Genomic DNA, 17828 nt, shown 5'->3' on the forward strand with positions numbered 1-17828 from the left:
ATAAGGTATGGTTAGAGCTAATTTAGGTTACTTTTTGGACTTGGTATGAGATTAGTTACTTTGTTTTTTTTTCAGATCTACCAGTAAGAAGGTGGTGACTGCTTGTAATAAATTATGTGACCCACTAGTTCATTTGCCCATTCTCCTTTAAGCAATTATATTGAGTTCCTTGTGATGATTGTAACAGAATAATATAAAATATATATTTATTGTATAGGTTCACATATGCAATATGCATGGAACACACAGCGACATGAGAATTATTTTTTATGTTATTCCGTTTCGATGGCTAAAGGATGTACAAATCACAAGCACTATACATGTTATAACTGTTGTGAATTTCACTACCGCTATGGAAATGTTATCAGGTAATTAATTTAAATGGAGTCTTATTAGTTATCTACATTTACATAATTTTTGTATTTCTTCTTCCTATCAAAATTGAAGACTAATTTTAAAATTATAACGATGTTAACCCGATGTTAGTACAAAGTACTATCTGTAGTCGTACTATATTAAACATTATAATTTAAATCGTTCGCACAATGCATGTATCCCAACAATGGACACTATGTAACAATATCGAATATTCTATTCAGTCAATATGAGATTATAAACTCAGTTTATGCATAGACGTGGTGTAATACAGCAGAAACTCCGCTATTATTCGTGAAGTTATTTCAATAGATGGATGGAATTGGAGTGTACACAATTTATCTACCACGATGCTCTAGATCCATCCAAGTTCAACTCCACTTCCCTGATACAGATCCGCTTGTAAAATCTGATTCAATAAAGCAAAAGTTTGGACGTTTTTATTGTCCGTTGGAAATCTATTGGACATTGTTCGAAATGTTACAAAAACACAATAAGACAATTGTATTTATTATAAAATGAACATGACATTTATTTTAATTTGGCGGCAATTTCAATTATGGTATTATATAATACGATAAAAAGTAAGCAGAAGTTTTCGGTGCAGGATACATGGCATGGAGTTTTATTTAAAAAAATATAGAAAAGTAACAAAGCATTTGTGTAAAACCTTTTTTCTTTGTATAAAAAGTAGTCCTACTTAATTTAGTACAAAAATCCTTTAAAATTCACAGTTGTGTATATTATACTTAAATCTATAATAGAAAGTTTTTATCTCAATACTTTAATATGAACTGGTCTTTTGAAATACTAGACAGAATTGTCTTCATTGAATACGTATTAGCCATTAAAAGTCTAATTTTAACTTTAAATAAGGGATGTTAACTTGGTAATTTTTGGATGAAGCCTTGAATTATGTATGTAAGAGCATGTAATATGAAATGATGAAATTCTATATGAGACATAATATACGCACATTTACCGCCCACTAGTTAATAAAGCAATTAATAACATTGAAGCCCGATCGTGTTTACATCAAATAATAATATTTCATATTTACTGATAAGCTTAATATTTTTATCTCTTTTATTATTTCTTATTAATATTTACTCTTACTAATCAGAAGTCGTCTTAATTGCGACTTAGTGGAGATCGTGAATTATGATTCAGTTTTATATTACATAACATTAAGAAAACATAAGATTTTCTTATTTGTGTAGAAACAAAATGAACAAAATATATTATCGTTGGCATATTTTAACATTGATCTAGTTCTTGGTTTTAAAATGTATTGAAAAGAGCTGTATTATTTTTAGCAGTAATAACATTTCATAAAAGTGTTCATATTGATCGATTGTATTTCAAGACAGAGTTAGTTGAAGCAGTAGAGACGCGAGTTCGCCGCCCGTGCACTCGCTCAGTGTTCAATGGCCCGAGATGAAGTCGATCTCATGAAATTCGGAGTCTAACCGTCCACACTCTATTTATTCCCCTTTGTACATTCATCTTTGTAAACAAATCTTTTATAACTAATTAATTGGTCTTTACACGCACGGTCTACATTTGTTGAAAATTCACACCACAATTTTGGCAAGTTTATTTTTGAGTTTCTCAACTTGCTTAACACATAATTATAGTTATAAGTCATTGATTTTCGTACTAGATTTCACAATACATATGCCCACTATTTCGAATAAAGTAATTATATTTATATTAAACAAGAGGTGAACGTCCACTTTATTAACAAATAATTACATCGCAACATACGTCTCGAACAATTTAATTTCGCCAGTTCGTAACCTGGCGCTGTCGTTGAACTTTGGGGCAAATTTTTACACCTCAAGCTTATTTACACTTGTATGTAAGTACTCACAACTCGTAACAATAGAACGGACAAAACACTTTGTTTAACAATACGCCGTGATAACCTAATGACCTTATAAAGCTAAGTGAACTCCTTTCATGACAAAACGCAATAGAAATTTTCACGTGGAAAGTCAATGCAAAGCTTAGCATTCTTAATATCATTTATGCATGCACGGCGTATATTTCATTGAAAAAGAAACAAAACCTTATAAATAACGGGTTAGAAATAGCATACACAATGTAGAGGTGTGCTTTTTATTTTTATATCGTAATTTATTACAAGCTAAGTGAATAGCTTTATTTATATTTTAATAAGAATAATTTCATAGCTATTTGTATAACTTACAGTTAAAAACTACAAGCGTTATTATAACCTTTTTGAAGATGATATCAAATTCTTTGATTATATTTAAATAATGCATATAAAGTTTTATTTGTGAACATGTAAAGTTTTGTTATAGAAATTTATTACATTATAATTTAATTCTTTTATATCTTATACAGTAAAATATGGACAAACTGTAGGCATAAAAGGCTCATAATGTTATGATATTAGAATTTCTAAGATATTTGAAAAGTGCACACCGATATACGGAGATTGTACTATAGAGATTTTTGGTCATCTCATTTCCACGGCTTAGCTGTCTATTTAGATAAGAACGCTTTAATTTAACCTGTTTAAATCTTCCCCAAAAGCCACAAGTTTCAAATTCGTAATTAATTTTCAATTGTATGTAAACGATTCGATTTTTTGGAAGTTACCAGTCAATACATGAGAATAGCCTGACAGCAATTCTGTCCATAATAATCAGTTCTCAATCTACATAAAAGAAATGAATTACAATTTTTGTTTTAATTAACCAACTAATGTAAATATTGAAGAAAATGTAGGTATAATTTTATAACTTAAAATTATTTTATGGTTTAATAATTTTTATTTCAATGAATATAGGATCGTTAGGATTTTTGTACTAACTTTGAATATTCATGTCGACTAAGAATATTTACATGTTGCATATTTATTATTTATATAAAGCTATACCATTGCTGGGTCGAATTTGATGTTTGGTCTTCTTTAAATAAGTTTCTTTGCTTGATTTTCTACACAATAACGTTCTTTCACTTAAAACTTGATCTATTTTTTCACTATAAAATGTTTTAATATACAATCATTATTCGTTTACAACTAAATTCACTTCTACTATCTACACACCGCCATTATCGCACCTCATTCTACGAACACCTTGGCCACACCTAGCTATACAGCTGAACTGTAGTTAATGTGCATAAATAGATACCTTCAACATTTACATGAAATTGACTTTATCATACCTATCTTTGGGAAAACAAAGGAACAGATAGGTTACGTTATGTTTTCTCTGATTACACGTAAAATCAATAAGCTCTGGAGTGGAGAAAAACAAAAGTTGAATGAAATAATTATATGGGTAGTAGATGACGCAGTAGCGTCATCTATTTACGTCAGAAAACTGTAAAAGGCTTTTAACAAGAAGAATATATACATATATTAAGCATTTTTTTTTCAATATAGGATTTATTATAAGATTTTTCAGCTGATAATGAATAGTATACAAATGAGTATATTCAATAAACGGAAAACAGCATGAAATAAGCTGTAATATGACGCCAGGAGTATCACAAAAAAAACTTTGTCTGTACTTTGTACATACTCAGTCTACTAAAATCAATACAAACAAAACTTCCACTACATTCCTCAACTAGGCAAGTGTCTCGACTTGACCCAAAGGTCATCTGGATAAGATCGCCTCGTAGCGATAAGCACAATAAGTACACAATGTCTTTCTTGATACATATCTTGAAATAAAGGATCAAATACTACGAATAGTCATTAATTGGACGTACTCAGTCACAATTATTTATGATAGACATTGTTTGAAAAATAATAGTTGACAATGTACATTAAGTACACTCGCAGAGTATATAGTTTGCATTATCGTAGCGCAGTGCAGATTACTATTCATAGAAAAGCCTCTTAAATCCTCGACGAACAAGAATTCGAATAGTTGATATATTATTAACACTTAAGGACTGATATCTAAATCTTAGTGTCGAAACGATTTCTTTAACTTCCCTTTTATTTATTAAATAATTATTTGTCGTTCCCAAGCTCGGAAATCAAATCAAATGAATGTAAAAAACAGGAAAAGTGTACATTTAATCGAATACTATTTTAACAATTGAAAATACCTGGAATTTAAAATTCGCTGTTCAAAAAGGCATTCGTTAACCGTTTTCACTGAAAACGGGAATCCATTAAGTCTGGCAACAATAATGTTGTTCGTATCGCTCAATAAGCAGAGCTATGCGTCCCGATTTCCGACGCTGTAATGACAACCTTTTGAGTCGGAGCCGCCTGGAGCGCATTGCCCATCGACCGAACTTAACGCGAACAGAACAAGCAACAAAACAGTAATTGCGAATCGGGACCATGTCCGCATGCAACTCAGCAACTGTTGCGTTTTATGTCCAGAGCTCCGCTAATGAATGTGCCGTGGAGCACCGCGCACACAAACCTCAATGCTTTTCATTTATCATTTTTGTTTCCTAATATGAAACGACATACAGCGCTAATTAGTATTTCGTCGTTTTTAAAATTTCCTCACATAATTTATTTTTTAAACACGTCTCACCTGCATTATATTTTATTATATCACAAAAATAATGTTAACTGTAAGAATTTTTGGAACATATAATTAAAAATACAAGTATAGAATACTTTAACAAATTATGACACAATTATTTTACAAACGTCAAAGTAAGCAAATAGTATGCTAGAAATAAAAAGGCAAGTTAAGTGGCTTTATCTATTTACTTTGCAGGCGGCCTTTCTTAATCGCATTATGTAACCTCGGCCTTACATTCTGAACCTAACGAGCTAATTTAGTAGCCCCTAGAGGACAATTTTCCTTATATACGTATGGACCGATTCAAGGAACAATATATATGAGGGGTTGCATTATTAATTAAACACCAATCGTAATGGTTCATTACTCGTTAGAACAAGTCCAATAACAGTAATAAATAACATGTAAGATGTACTCGTAATACATGTGTATAATAATACATACATGTACCTATATCAAATAATAATAACAAGTATATGTTTTGATGCAGATGTCTACAAATAATTGAGACAAATTTTAAATATTTGTAAATAGTCAAATATTTTTGAGTCAAATACTAAACATTATTTTTTTTTACTATTTATTTTATACATTCTGTTTGATTCTTACAAAACTAAAAAAAAATTGTTTGGCTGAAATACAAATTCAGGAAAATTTGTATGTCAGCAATAGAATTAAATGAATGGAATCATGCGCACGATTAAACACATCGTTATTGTCATTTATCTCTCATATTAAGAATTATATTCATTAAAACAAAAGTTATTCAGGTAGGCAATCAGTGGCGTAGCTATCATAGGGCCTGGTGGTGCAGGGCATCAGGGCCCCGAAGCTCAGGGGGCCCTCTAACATCAGCTTTGAAAGAGGGGAGGAAGGTGGAAAGAGGGGAGGAGGGCCCGATTCTTTCCCTATGCACCAGAACCTTGTTCCTCTAGCTACGCCACTGTAGGCAATCCACCACTGGTTAACATGATGTAATGTTAATGACTGGTAGTCTATCTACCTGAACAATTTAATTGTTTATACAATTGAATAGTATTGACAACTGCCAAGCGCCTACGCTATTTCAAAAAAAAAAGTTTTAAAGAGCCTAAATTTTCCCAGATGCAAACTCGTATACTTAAAGTAGACGCTTACCTACATCACTGGTTTTAAATTGCTATTATTTGCATTTAATTGTTCGTTACAGTCTTGGCAACCAATTGTGAAAATCGAAGATTAGTTTACTATTGTTGAGTTTATTGAATCCGATCGCAATATAACTGATAAAGCAATTCGTGCATTGTTTACAAGAATGTTGTAATGATACCGTCGATCAACCAGCAGCAAGAGAACTGTCAAGCTCTATTGTTATCAGTTGTTTGTATAAGGAGTTTAATTCCTAAATCTCTTTATAACATTAAGAAGATCTTTAGGGTTATCCTCGTGCTTCATATTATTATTTCATTTTTAATACTAGTTCTAATCATATTTAGGTAAAATAAGATGGATTATCCTACTAATATTATAAATGCGAAAGTTTGTAAGGATGTGTGTGCGTTTGCTGCTCTTTCACACAAAAACTACTGAACCGATTGCAATGATATTTGGTAAGTAGACAGCTGAACAACTTGAATAACATGTAGGCAACTTTTATCCCCCTATTCTTACGGGATACGGACTTACGCGGGTGAAACCGCGGGGCGCAGCTAGTATTTCATAATTTCATATTATTCTCTTTTTTAAATTCACAATTGTCTAATATAAAAATCCATGCTGAATCCACTAAATTGAGTATTGAGTTCCAAATCATTGGATGGAGTAATTGAGTAATATCGCAACTTGTGTAGCCTTCATCTATCTTCAGCCGTGCATCCAACATCGAATCAAACTGTTTTGATGCTTTATAGCGCTATGCACTGAATACGCAATCCGCAAAATAGCAAAGTGCAAATGGACTGGCTGTGTTGCTAGTTACGGTAGATGGTTTCCCGAACTAGTACTGAAAATGTTACCCTTAATTGCTATCTAAAAATAGTTAAATACTTACATAAACCCCTACATATAATAGAGTTTAATGAATTACAAAAATAATACAATATAAGTAGGTATGTAATCTAAAGCTACAATAATAGGATATTTTGTTTATGTATACGGTCTTTCAAATTGTTTAATATAATTCAAAAATGTATTATAAATTATGATAAATCGAACACTATAGATGTATTTAAAATATACAAAGAACATAGTTGACAATGCATAAAATTATATGGTAAATAGCTTACAGAATAACTTAAATATTTTGCTTATTTCGAAGTGCATACTACTCTTACTCGAGCAATGTACTAAGTATCTAACTTCTGCAAGAGTCAATAAAAAGTTCTGAAACATGTCGTTGAAGCTTGAAGTTGTAATGTTATGAAACTATGATAAACAAAACAGTGCATACCGAACGGAACATCCAAGATTTTCGAGCGGCTATCATCCCTTGTTTATCAAACTATCCAACTGAGATGTTTACGTAGCACTTAATTGAATTAAAATAGAGACAGTGGTCGCAAAAAGCACGATGATGCAAAGAGTACAGCGACGTAGCGTCCGCTCTCAGAAGCGGAGCGGCCAGCACTGACAGGTCCATGAGGCCTCCCGCCACCCCTCAACCATCCCTAAAGCTTCATCCTTCGCCCCTGCCGATAAGGTGCAGCTTGCCGCCTTCGTAAAACTGCTGACTATTTCTCGGCTAAGCACCAACTTATTAACATAAAGTAAATGAAGATGCACTGAGTAGCAGACACTAAGACCACTCATTGCGGCGCGGAAAAGAAATTGCAAATGCATGCATTTTGCTCGCTATTTAAAAGATACTTATTTAAATGTATATTTAAAAGTTATTAACATATTTAAATTCCCTGTAATAAAAGATTTAAAAAAATGTATTTACAACGTAAATGATGGGCTGGCATCGCCCATCAACCTCGCACGCGTCACGCCGCCCTATTAATGAATGTTCTTTGAAATACAATCTCTGACATTTAATTTTTCGGCTCTTTGTAACGTCAGAGTATTTTCCTTATAATTGCGTAAGGAAATTTTATTTTTATACTGCATTTGATGAAGGTGAACTTTCAATTACGATTGATTTAATAAATATAAGGAAAGTTTCAAAAAACGGGTCAACTGAACAAATTTTTTTATTCTACAGACTTGTTATTTTAATTTTTAGCTATTTATGGCACAAAAAAGGCGTAGTTTTTTCGTGTAAACGTAATGGTCTTTTTATATCCTATATAATAGAGTACATAAATATGTTTTCGTTCATTTATTAATTCTTTCATATTATTAATTAAAACTTTCCAATTATTTGAAAAAAATAATAAAATAAATCCCCAATCTTCCGATGCGTTTCATAAGTTAAAAAAAAAAGTTGTTAAAAATCTAGGATAGGCAATAGATAGGAAATAGATTTTTATATAATTTTGACAGACTTGTGATTTATGGAGTGAAAAATAAGAATTAAAATCACAAATGCTTTTTATTATACCTGATGAAGCATTGAAGCGTTTATTAATACAACAGAATGTAAATAGTTTTCAGAGTTTTACAATAAGTAATTAGATTGTATGTTAAAACGGACGTTCTTTAATTTTGGAGTGAAATGTGAACACTTTCCTACATACATAAATATTTTCAAACCGATGAGTAATATAATATTTAACAATTAAACGTCGACTTGACGACAGTGAACGAAGTGACCGCTCTGGCATGTAGACAGCATACAGACGTTGGAACTGGGCCGATGTCACATGCGTTACGTCAAACTATAACGATTGTATAAATGCATCAGAGTCAATCTTTTAATGTAACCAGACAAAATATCTATAAGAAGATAACAAGTCACAGACATAAAACATAAAATTCGAGAATTTCAACTTTTATATTTATTACTCTTCGCTCTTCGTTTTTATTAGCGATAAAAATGATTATAGAATCGATTTAATTCAAGGACAAATATAATTTTCACGACTGACTATATATAGGTAAGTACTTTATAATCTCAACTAATTTACTGAGTGAAAAAGATATTGAAATTGTAACTAGGCTATGTTTCAATAGACATCGTTAAATAATTCAACCTACAAAATTTTAAGTTACTATTAAGAAGCTTTAGAAATTATTACGACGTCTTTATCGTATTTCGCACAATAAAACATATCTAACCTTGAAAGTTGAACCCCGGTCGGCCGCAAAACGTTAAAGATTTTTATGCAAGACTACGACGATTAGTTGTTCTGGTTCTTTGTTAAAAATTCATTAAAATTTTCAAAAAGACGTTTTTACAATAGAGAATTCATTCTCGCAGCGTGTCAAATAGATTCATCCAGCGAATGGAGGAACCATTTACCGAGTGAATTGAGTTTATTATATATTATTAATATAACTACAATGGCTAAAATTTAATTGGAGAAATTTACTTAATATTCTTATATGATCTCCATAAGTGTGTTATATAATATCTATTATGTACCTGCTATAAATACTGCCACTTTCAGCACCTGACGATAAAATATACAACTTATACAATATTTGATAAAAAAGATACATATTGAGGCTACCAACGAGTACTTAATTCGGTAAATTGAGTTTTGAACATTCTTAAGAGTTTTATTATGAAATAAGTTCTTCAATGATGTAAGGAAATATTTTTGCGGGTACTTGTGAACCTCCTTCAGTGGCCGAAAGGTCGGAAGCTACGATTAGCCTGCGTTTCAAGTCTTTATAGCCAGTCATTTTCCAAGTAATGCGACGCTCAAATTCAAATTTCACCGAGGGGTTTCGACAAATCTCTTTTGTCTTATAGAAATACTGTTATAATTTCAATAATTTCCGTCAAATTTGTGAATATTTCAAAATCTATTTCAAAAATATTCCCTACAAATTCTATTAGAGATTTAAATTGGCCTTTGTTTCGCACGATGAAGAAATTATCTTTGAGTGCGTGTCTTAAATTATTAAAGTAATCCTCGTTAAAATTCCATCACCCCCGAAAACGTTTACGTTTTAATATTATAATACTTTTAGCGCGTCTTATCTAATTTACTAGGAAAATTGAAAATTTGTGTCAAGTAGGTTCTTACTTAGTGTATTTTTTATTTTAACATATTTCAGTGTATTCATTTCTTGTTAACTAAACTCGTTTGTATAACTTCCCTTTTATTTTAATTATTTATTATGGGCAACTATAGTCACTAGTAGACTATTGAATAATATGATTAGAATATAGAAAGTACATTACAATTCTCCCAGCGATAACTGCAAATTAATTTACTATTTATGAATAATACGGAAGCATAAACCAAAAATAAAAGCTTAATATACTATAATTATAAAAGGAGAATTAACAAAAACAACATCATTGTTACGGTCAAAAAATACGATGCAATGAAATTCCACGTCACCAAATAATTTTATTCATAGAACAAGGCGCGCACATTATTTTATGGATGAATTTTAATTGCCTATAATGAGATTTCAGACATACGAAAACTTATTTGTCAACGGAGGTGTACATTATTTTGGAAAAAACATTTTTGTAATAAAACATTTCAGCATACATTCAAAAATGAAGATTGCTAAATTCTCACGCAAAAATCACTATGACTCTTTGATTCAATCAAAATTCTCTGGTTTTATCATATTTGAATGGTATCGAGCACCTGGGGTTTCGATAGTGAAATCCTATTTTATAATTTGCGATGAAAGCTCGCACACCAATAGGTACAAAACGCGGTGCTCAGGCCGAGCCTGTACTTGATATTTTTATAGCTCCTCCATATTATCATGAGTTATTGCGGAGCAATTTGAATATGAATGGAGCTTTGACAGTTTCATGTCGCCCTGCAAAGATGGAAAATGTATATGTGCTCGGCGCTCGAAAATATTTAACCCAGAATAAAGATATTTATAGGGTACCCGTCGAATATTTTGAATGGTATGTTAATATTTATTCGCATTTTCTTCCGCATATCACATAATTACTTCATATTTTCGTGTACCATTACTTAAGATATCATTTTTTTTAAAACCTTCACTTAATGATTTTCTTATTAGAAACCCTTTGTAACCAACTTCAAAAATGGAGAGGGTTCTCAAGTCTACTATATTTTTGAGTTTGTTACCTCATAACTTTTTACTGCATAAACCAATTCCTTTTTTAAACGAATGCTGAATTTGAAGACGGTTTCATTTTTTTGTAAATAATAATAAAAAAAAAAACTAAACCGCTTTCAGATTGGTATTATTGAACATTAGAAATGTGCATTGTGCATTCTGCAACTTCTCTCTTTTAGTACAATGAACTTTATATGTTTGAAGAAATAATAATAAAAATATGTAAAACTTATATCATATCTATTCATTTCCTAAATTAAACGAAATATTCAAAGAAAAGTGGAGTGGCGAACGAAGCACTTGACACAATTTCTAAAATGAGATCCCCAGCAGGTCTTACAATTAAAAACAACCATTAACACTGAGAAGTTATAAAAGTATGCGTAATATGCGTTTCCCTACTCCGCGTTAATATCTCCTTCAAACGTGCTCACAACTTAGTCATTTGTGTAGCAACTCTTGCAAGCTTATCGAAAATTCTCTAGTCTTGACATGTAATTATAATGAAATGATAAAACAACTTCCTTGGAAACCTTACGTAGTCATTACTCAGTCATAGTACCTAAACAACGCTGGCATTTATGACCATAAACAATGTGTTGCTGACTGCAAGAAGGTATGTTTTGAAAGCAAGAATAGTTTAGGACAATGGAAAATGCTTTTACGCGATTCTTCTACAAAAATGCTACCACTTTAACGCATCTTTCTTTAATGCAGATCGTGACCTATTTCGGCCCAATGCATGGCCGCATCTTTGCATAGAAATTTCTCTTTTGGAAAGTTTATCATTTTCATAAATGTGTTAAGTAAGAAAAAAAAGTCTTTAAATGATAAGATTTTCTTCTCGCTACGCTAAAAATATTGAATTTTAAGTCGTCTGAATACTTGCATGATTGAATATTAACAGAACGAATAAACGTTTTTTTATGTCATGCCTGTGTTAGGACGACCCACTCTTAACCTAAAGTAGGTATCAGTAATTGTAATATCAGTGATAATTATTATCACTCGAACTTATGTATAAATTGTAACATGTAAATACGTATCTTTCGAAATAATGAGTGGATTAACTATAAATGAAAAATTGAAATGTTTATTTGTAGACTTTGATTTGTTTCTTACGCTTAATGTCAGACCTCTAAATACGAAATTTGTAATTATCCATGTAAACAATGTATAACTGGACTTTACTCGTACAATTTGAATTAATATAATAAAAGAAATACATAAACATATCTCAAATTTCTGAAAGAATAACCGTATTTATTTTATATTCGGTATAAACCCTTAAGTTAATATTGGTTTATAGTGTCGACGTTACATAAGAGCAAGGATGGAGCGGTCCCTACTTGTTAAGCCAAAAGGGTCCTTGCATTACGATTATTATAGGTAAAAGGACCATATTAATGTGCTGATGTTGAACCTTTTATGTTATTATCATTTAAGTATAGATTGGCAAAGTCCTAAACAGTAGTCCTTAAAGTTTATAAGTCAACATATATGGCGAAATTAGAACAATAATATTTGAAGCAAACTGTGAACAAACATTCTTTTATATTATTATTACTCAATTAGTCAATTAACCTTAGTTTACCTTGCACCCGTTTAATCTTCGGATATATAAAATGTAAAAGAAATATAAGACACTAGATACGTAATTCCCATATTATTTTAGTTTTCTAATTTGCTGATTTAGTGGTATACTTTTTTATTTTCATGTGTAAAATTGTACACTTGATAAATTATTCATGAAATTATGTAATAATTTTCGATTATCGAGGCACTTCGAGATCACGTACATAACCAACGAAACAATTTTGGAAAATAGTTCAACAATTCCTGACAACAGCGAGTTTAAATTTACACAAAAAAACTCTTCATCTTTATATCAATAGAAAGATCAGATTATATAGAATCATACGCCATTGGTAAAAAATAATAATTCTCTTCTGTTCCATCTGATCTGTTCACTGATATTAAAAAAACTAACTTAAAACTAAAACTGAACTTTAAATTTTAATTCAGCTAGTGGATGGGCTAGTATGCTAACGTACATAATATTCTTTCTTTAAATCGGAATAATAATTTTTTTGTTAAGATCTACAGGATAGAATAGACAACGATCCACTTTACTTTGGCAACCCTGTGAGCTACATCAGCAAATTGTATATTAGAGTGCAGTGTGCAGCTCTGAACTTTCTGAAAAGATATTCCAATTCTTTGTGTTCTTCTATACATCGGCACAGGCATATGCAACATATGGTATATGTGGTTGTATTTTAATATTAAAAAAACATGTAAGAAAATCATTTTGCTGTGATTGAGATCATTTAATCTAGTCTTCAAGATGTCAATAGTAACGTTCGCTGTTGCGAAATGAGAAATTGAAAACAATAACAGTCTTCCATACCTTTCTTTTATAAATAATTATAATTACATATTTTCTCATTAATTACTTAAATAGCATGATAATGTTTCAGTCTCAAAATAAACATTTGAGTACAATTATATTTTATAGATAGATATCAAATGTTTTGTTACAATTCTGTGAAACCTCACAAACAATTAAGTCTATTTTAAAAATAGAAATACATAAATGTAACATCTTATGTCGGTTTTGGTAATGTCCGTTAATAACTGTCACGTTCCATTTACCTAAATTATTTAAACATTTTACCCAACTTACGTTTATTGTAATTATTGTATAATGTTAACTTATAGTATTAAATTGTTATATACGATGAACATTTATAACAGGCGGGACAGCATTATCAGATGATGCATCCCCTGAGCCTGTAAATATCCCAACGCACAACGATTTGCCCGCGCTCGAGGCCAACAACCCTACATAGCATCCATTACACAGATATTTCGACCAAAATATCCTCACAATAAACGAAAAATAATATTCACTGATTACAATAATAGCCTTACATATTACAATTGAGAAAAGGCTCTGATCCAAATCCAATTTCCATTAAGTTTCCGTATGAAGGATGTTATCGTGAATACAATGATTTTTCGAAGTCCTTTGGGGCAACAAGTTGATGAAATATTTGTTCAATCGCGTGTGTAACATAGTTTCATTTATTTCACTTCAACCAAGTCACTCGGCTGAAATAACAACAGTACCTACGACGGACGTGAATCAGCAATAAATTTCAACGGCAATTTATCTGCTTCATTATTGCTACAAAATACTCTTCGAACAAACTAAAATGGAGCAAAAAACATTATTAATTCGGAGTAATGAACAGCCTTCCAGTTCAAAAATACGTTAATCTTCATAGCTTCCATTTACTATAAATCTCAACAAATTACATTGTACTTTAATTTATAATTATTGATACACCGGACTGTACTAAAAATAATAATTAAACTTGAAAATCAATGAGTATTATCACTATTAAATATATTTATATTCTCTATTTTGTAATGTTAATTCTCACTGAAATTAGTATTTGAACTGTAATGTCTATGCTATGCTATGATACAAGAGAAACCCATCATTAATCTTGTCCAACGTGATAGCTGTCCAGCTTTCACGTTAATATTAAATTATTATCAAACTGAATTGGAGTTTAATGATGATTGGAACAATATATCGTAATATTTATAGATGAATAATTACAGGCTTACAATATTAATGAAACTATCAAAATATAAATGATGTGAAGCGTGTCGAAGATTCCAAGTCGATGTTAAAAGTAGGCAGCCGAAGTGTCGAGCTACTACATAATTCATAAACATGGATGGCATCTTCACTGCATTTCTGAAGCTAAGAGCGCTGAGAGCTCTTCATACCCTGAGCATGCTATCCTCTCAGGTTGCTCTACGTCATCCGTAAGCATGCCTTGGAAGAATGTAAACAACTCATTTGATAGCATCGGAAAAGATTTCCAATATTTCATGATCAAAAATTTACTAACTTTGACAAAGATAAAAATGCCTATTATTTAACACTGGTGGTCTTTCATAGTAAAATTTAATGAATTGAATAATTGAATAAATTTCCTCATAAATCACGCAATATTTTTGTGAAGCGTTTGTCGGGACAATAATTTTTTTTATCTATTATAAGAACGAAACCAACTATGTTTTCGGCCTTATTCATAAAAATAGAATATCGTAGGTTTTAAACACGCTTCAGCTTAAGTGTTCTTTAAGCATATAAGACGTTTGATAGAATTTGTTTTTCATAAACGTTTCATAAAACATTCTATATCTAAAATGTCGGCATGGTTTTACTGTTTAAGCTTTTCCAAAAATACATGATGAATGAATGAAAATTCTTTAATGCGTACAAAATACACATACAGGCGAACAAAAAACTTCAAAATATTTGCATAGTAAATAAGTAGCATAATAAGTGTGCATAGACTTTTTTACAAATGAAACACTGATTCAATGACACGGAAAAAGCGACAAACATATTAATTAATACAGTAAATTAACGTAAGAATAAATAGCGGTCCACCAGCGGTTACATGTTTTCCGTGGTAAATTCTTTCTCTCCGTAGGAACCTTCCTTGTGTAGTAGGGGTTTAGCCACAATATCTTTTCATTTATAGAACAGTAGGTAGTAGGTTTATAGAACAGTTTTGTTCTAAAACATTATTATAAATAAAGATTTTTGATATTCATACTTTAGCCTTTGAGATAAGTTTTTGAAAGACCGCTTATTTTTACCAATATCGATTGTATATGAGTTATCTAAAGCCATTCTATATTTTAATTTGGCGTTTTTAATGTATCATTTACGATACATAAAAACATTACAATAATTATGCACGAACGATGACTTATGAAAAAGTTGTCCAACTGAAATTTAGGTTGATACACAGAGAAAACTAGAAAATTTTAACGCAATATCGAACAGGAGTAAAAACAGTGTGTACCCACTTTAAAAAGTCATGAGCACGAAGCAGCTCAACGCTAAGAACCCTTAAGTGTCGTAGAGTCGTTAGAGCCGTAGTCAGAACAGCATGCGCGATGCCTCCCGTCAGATTATTTAGTTATGAATCTTTAAGAAAATTTTAGCCTAACTTCTTACCACTACAGCCGTTTTAAAGATCTTATATTAAGACGTACCGACTGTAAATAATATTCCAACTCCTATCCTCTTCAACATCGATTCTGAAATTATTATCATCATATTAAATCTTGATTTGAAAGTAAAAATACTTTCGAGTAAAATTAAATCAAGAAGAAAATGCAAGCATTCGAAAATTCAAACTCAAGGAAATGCGCTAGATATCAGATCCGCACTTCAGTGAACAGCTTATCTAGCTTTATAGGTACGTGCTTTCGCAAATATGTGTGAACTAAATCCATTTATATTCAGCTCAGACAGGTATTATTAAATGTTTCAAGCGTTAAATAGGATTATAATTTCCTCAGGAATGCTCGTTGAAGTTTGTTTATCGCCCATTCATTCATTATTATATGAGGAATAACCGGATCTGAGACTATGTTCGCGAGCGTACTCGGAGGGAGATTTTAAACTGTCGTTTTATAAACAGGGTAGCTACAATGAAGTTCCGATAGAGTCCGCAAGCTACGCAGTGTATCGACGCGGACGTCGTGCATCGCGCTCGCAGCAGCGGGTGTATTGAGAACATATTTGGTCGTGTATCGGCAGTAATTGGCTGGGAGCGGGCGGATCGATCGCCCGATGTGACACAAATACCTCGTTCCACCACGCAATCACCCTCAGTAATCCACTATCGACCTAATTGTTTTTTCTAATGACCAATGTTGGAATCAATTATTGCAATCCATTACAACTTGTTGTTCATTTATTATCTAGTTTATTCGACTGAACATTAATTACTATGATTTATAGCCATTCATTCCAGAATATATGTTAGTAGGCACATACTTAAGTATGATTTAGCAAGCAAGTGCCGTAGTCGATTCTATTTTTATTTGAACTCAAGTATGAGCTTTCAACGTTTAAACTGTTCATTGTAGTCATATTTCCACTAATTTATATATGTGTATTAATGCAGAACATTAACCAACAATAAACTCTTCTACCTCTCTGACTCTATCACTTTTTCTCTGGGTATATAAGAATAGAAAAATTGTATTGCATTTACTTCCGATTTACATGAACTTACGTATTTACTACTCCATCATAACTGAAACAGTGCCGCAGCATATTTTGACTAACATTAACACGGTAACGGAATGCAATTATACTTAATCCTATCCATTTGCGATTTGCTGAGTGATTTAACTTAAGTATCTGACTGAAATAGAACGTGCAAGTCTTGAAATGGCTTATATTTCACCCCACGCCCCACGGCAATCTCCGAGGATTGCTCTTGACCTGCAATGCAAAACGTCCCAACAAAAGCTTGCATCAACAGTGTAGCACTAAAATGAAACAAACTGAAACCTTTCTGAACACATCAAATGTTCATCATATTTAGGCCATATAACTCGGAAACATTTTAAAAGTGCTCTACTAGTTGAAAAAGTTTTGTGCCTTAATTTCTTAATTATGTATTGGTTCCGTAATCACATGAATCAATGCATTGTTGTTTAGTTTTTGGTATTGCTAATGCGTTGCATATTTATCATGACGTTAACTAATTTAATGGAATAATACTATGATGCGAATGCTTAGGAAGTTATTCTTGATCGTGTTCGAAAAATTAATATTTAGTCATTAATAGGTAAGGTCGTTACATGGGTCAATGAATAAATCAACTTTAAAGTAATTCATTTCAAAATCACACAATATATTCTGCAATCCACGCCACTTTT

At 31.5% G+C, this 17828-nt stretch overlaps 1 protein-coding gene across 2 annotated transcripts in view; it reads right to left on the reverse strand.

The window, feature by feature from the left end:
• LOC119833662 (teneurin-a) overlaps positions 1 to 7427 on the reverse strand; it is a 213835-nt gene extending 206408 nt beyond the window's left edge. The window contains exon 1 of one of the 2 annotated variants that reach the window (XM_038357777.1): positions 7336 to 7427. The gene's annotated coding sequence lies outside the window, so the exon portion shown is untranslated. The remainder of the gene's footprint in view (positions 1 to 7335) is intronic. The other variant, XM_038357778.1, reaches the window with a different exon arrangement.
• Between the last annotated feature and the right edge of the window lie 10401 nt (positions 7428 to 17828).

Source organism: Zerene cesonia, chromosome 17 (assembly GCF_012273895.1).
Source record: "Zerene cesonia ecotype Mississippi chromosome 17, Zerene_cesonia_1.1, whole genome shotgun sequence".
In the NCBI taxonomy this organism is placed as follows: Eukaryota; Metazoa; Arthropoda; class Insecta; order Lepidoptera; family Pieridae; genus Zerene; species Zerene cesonia.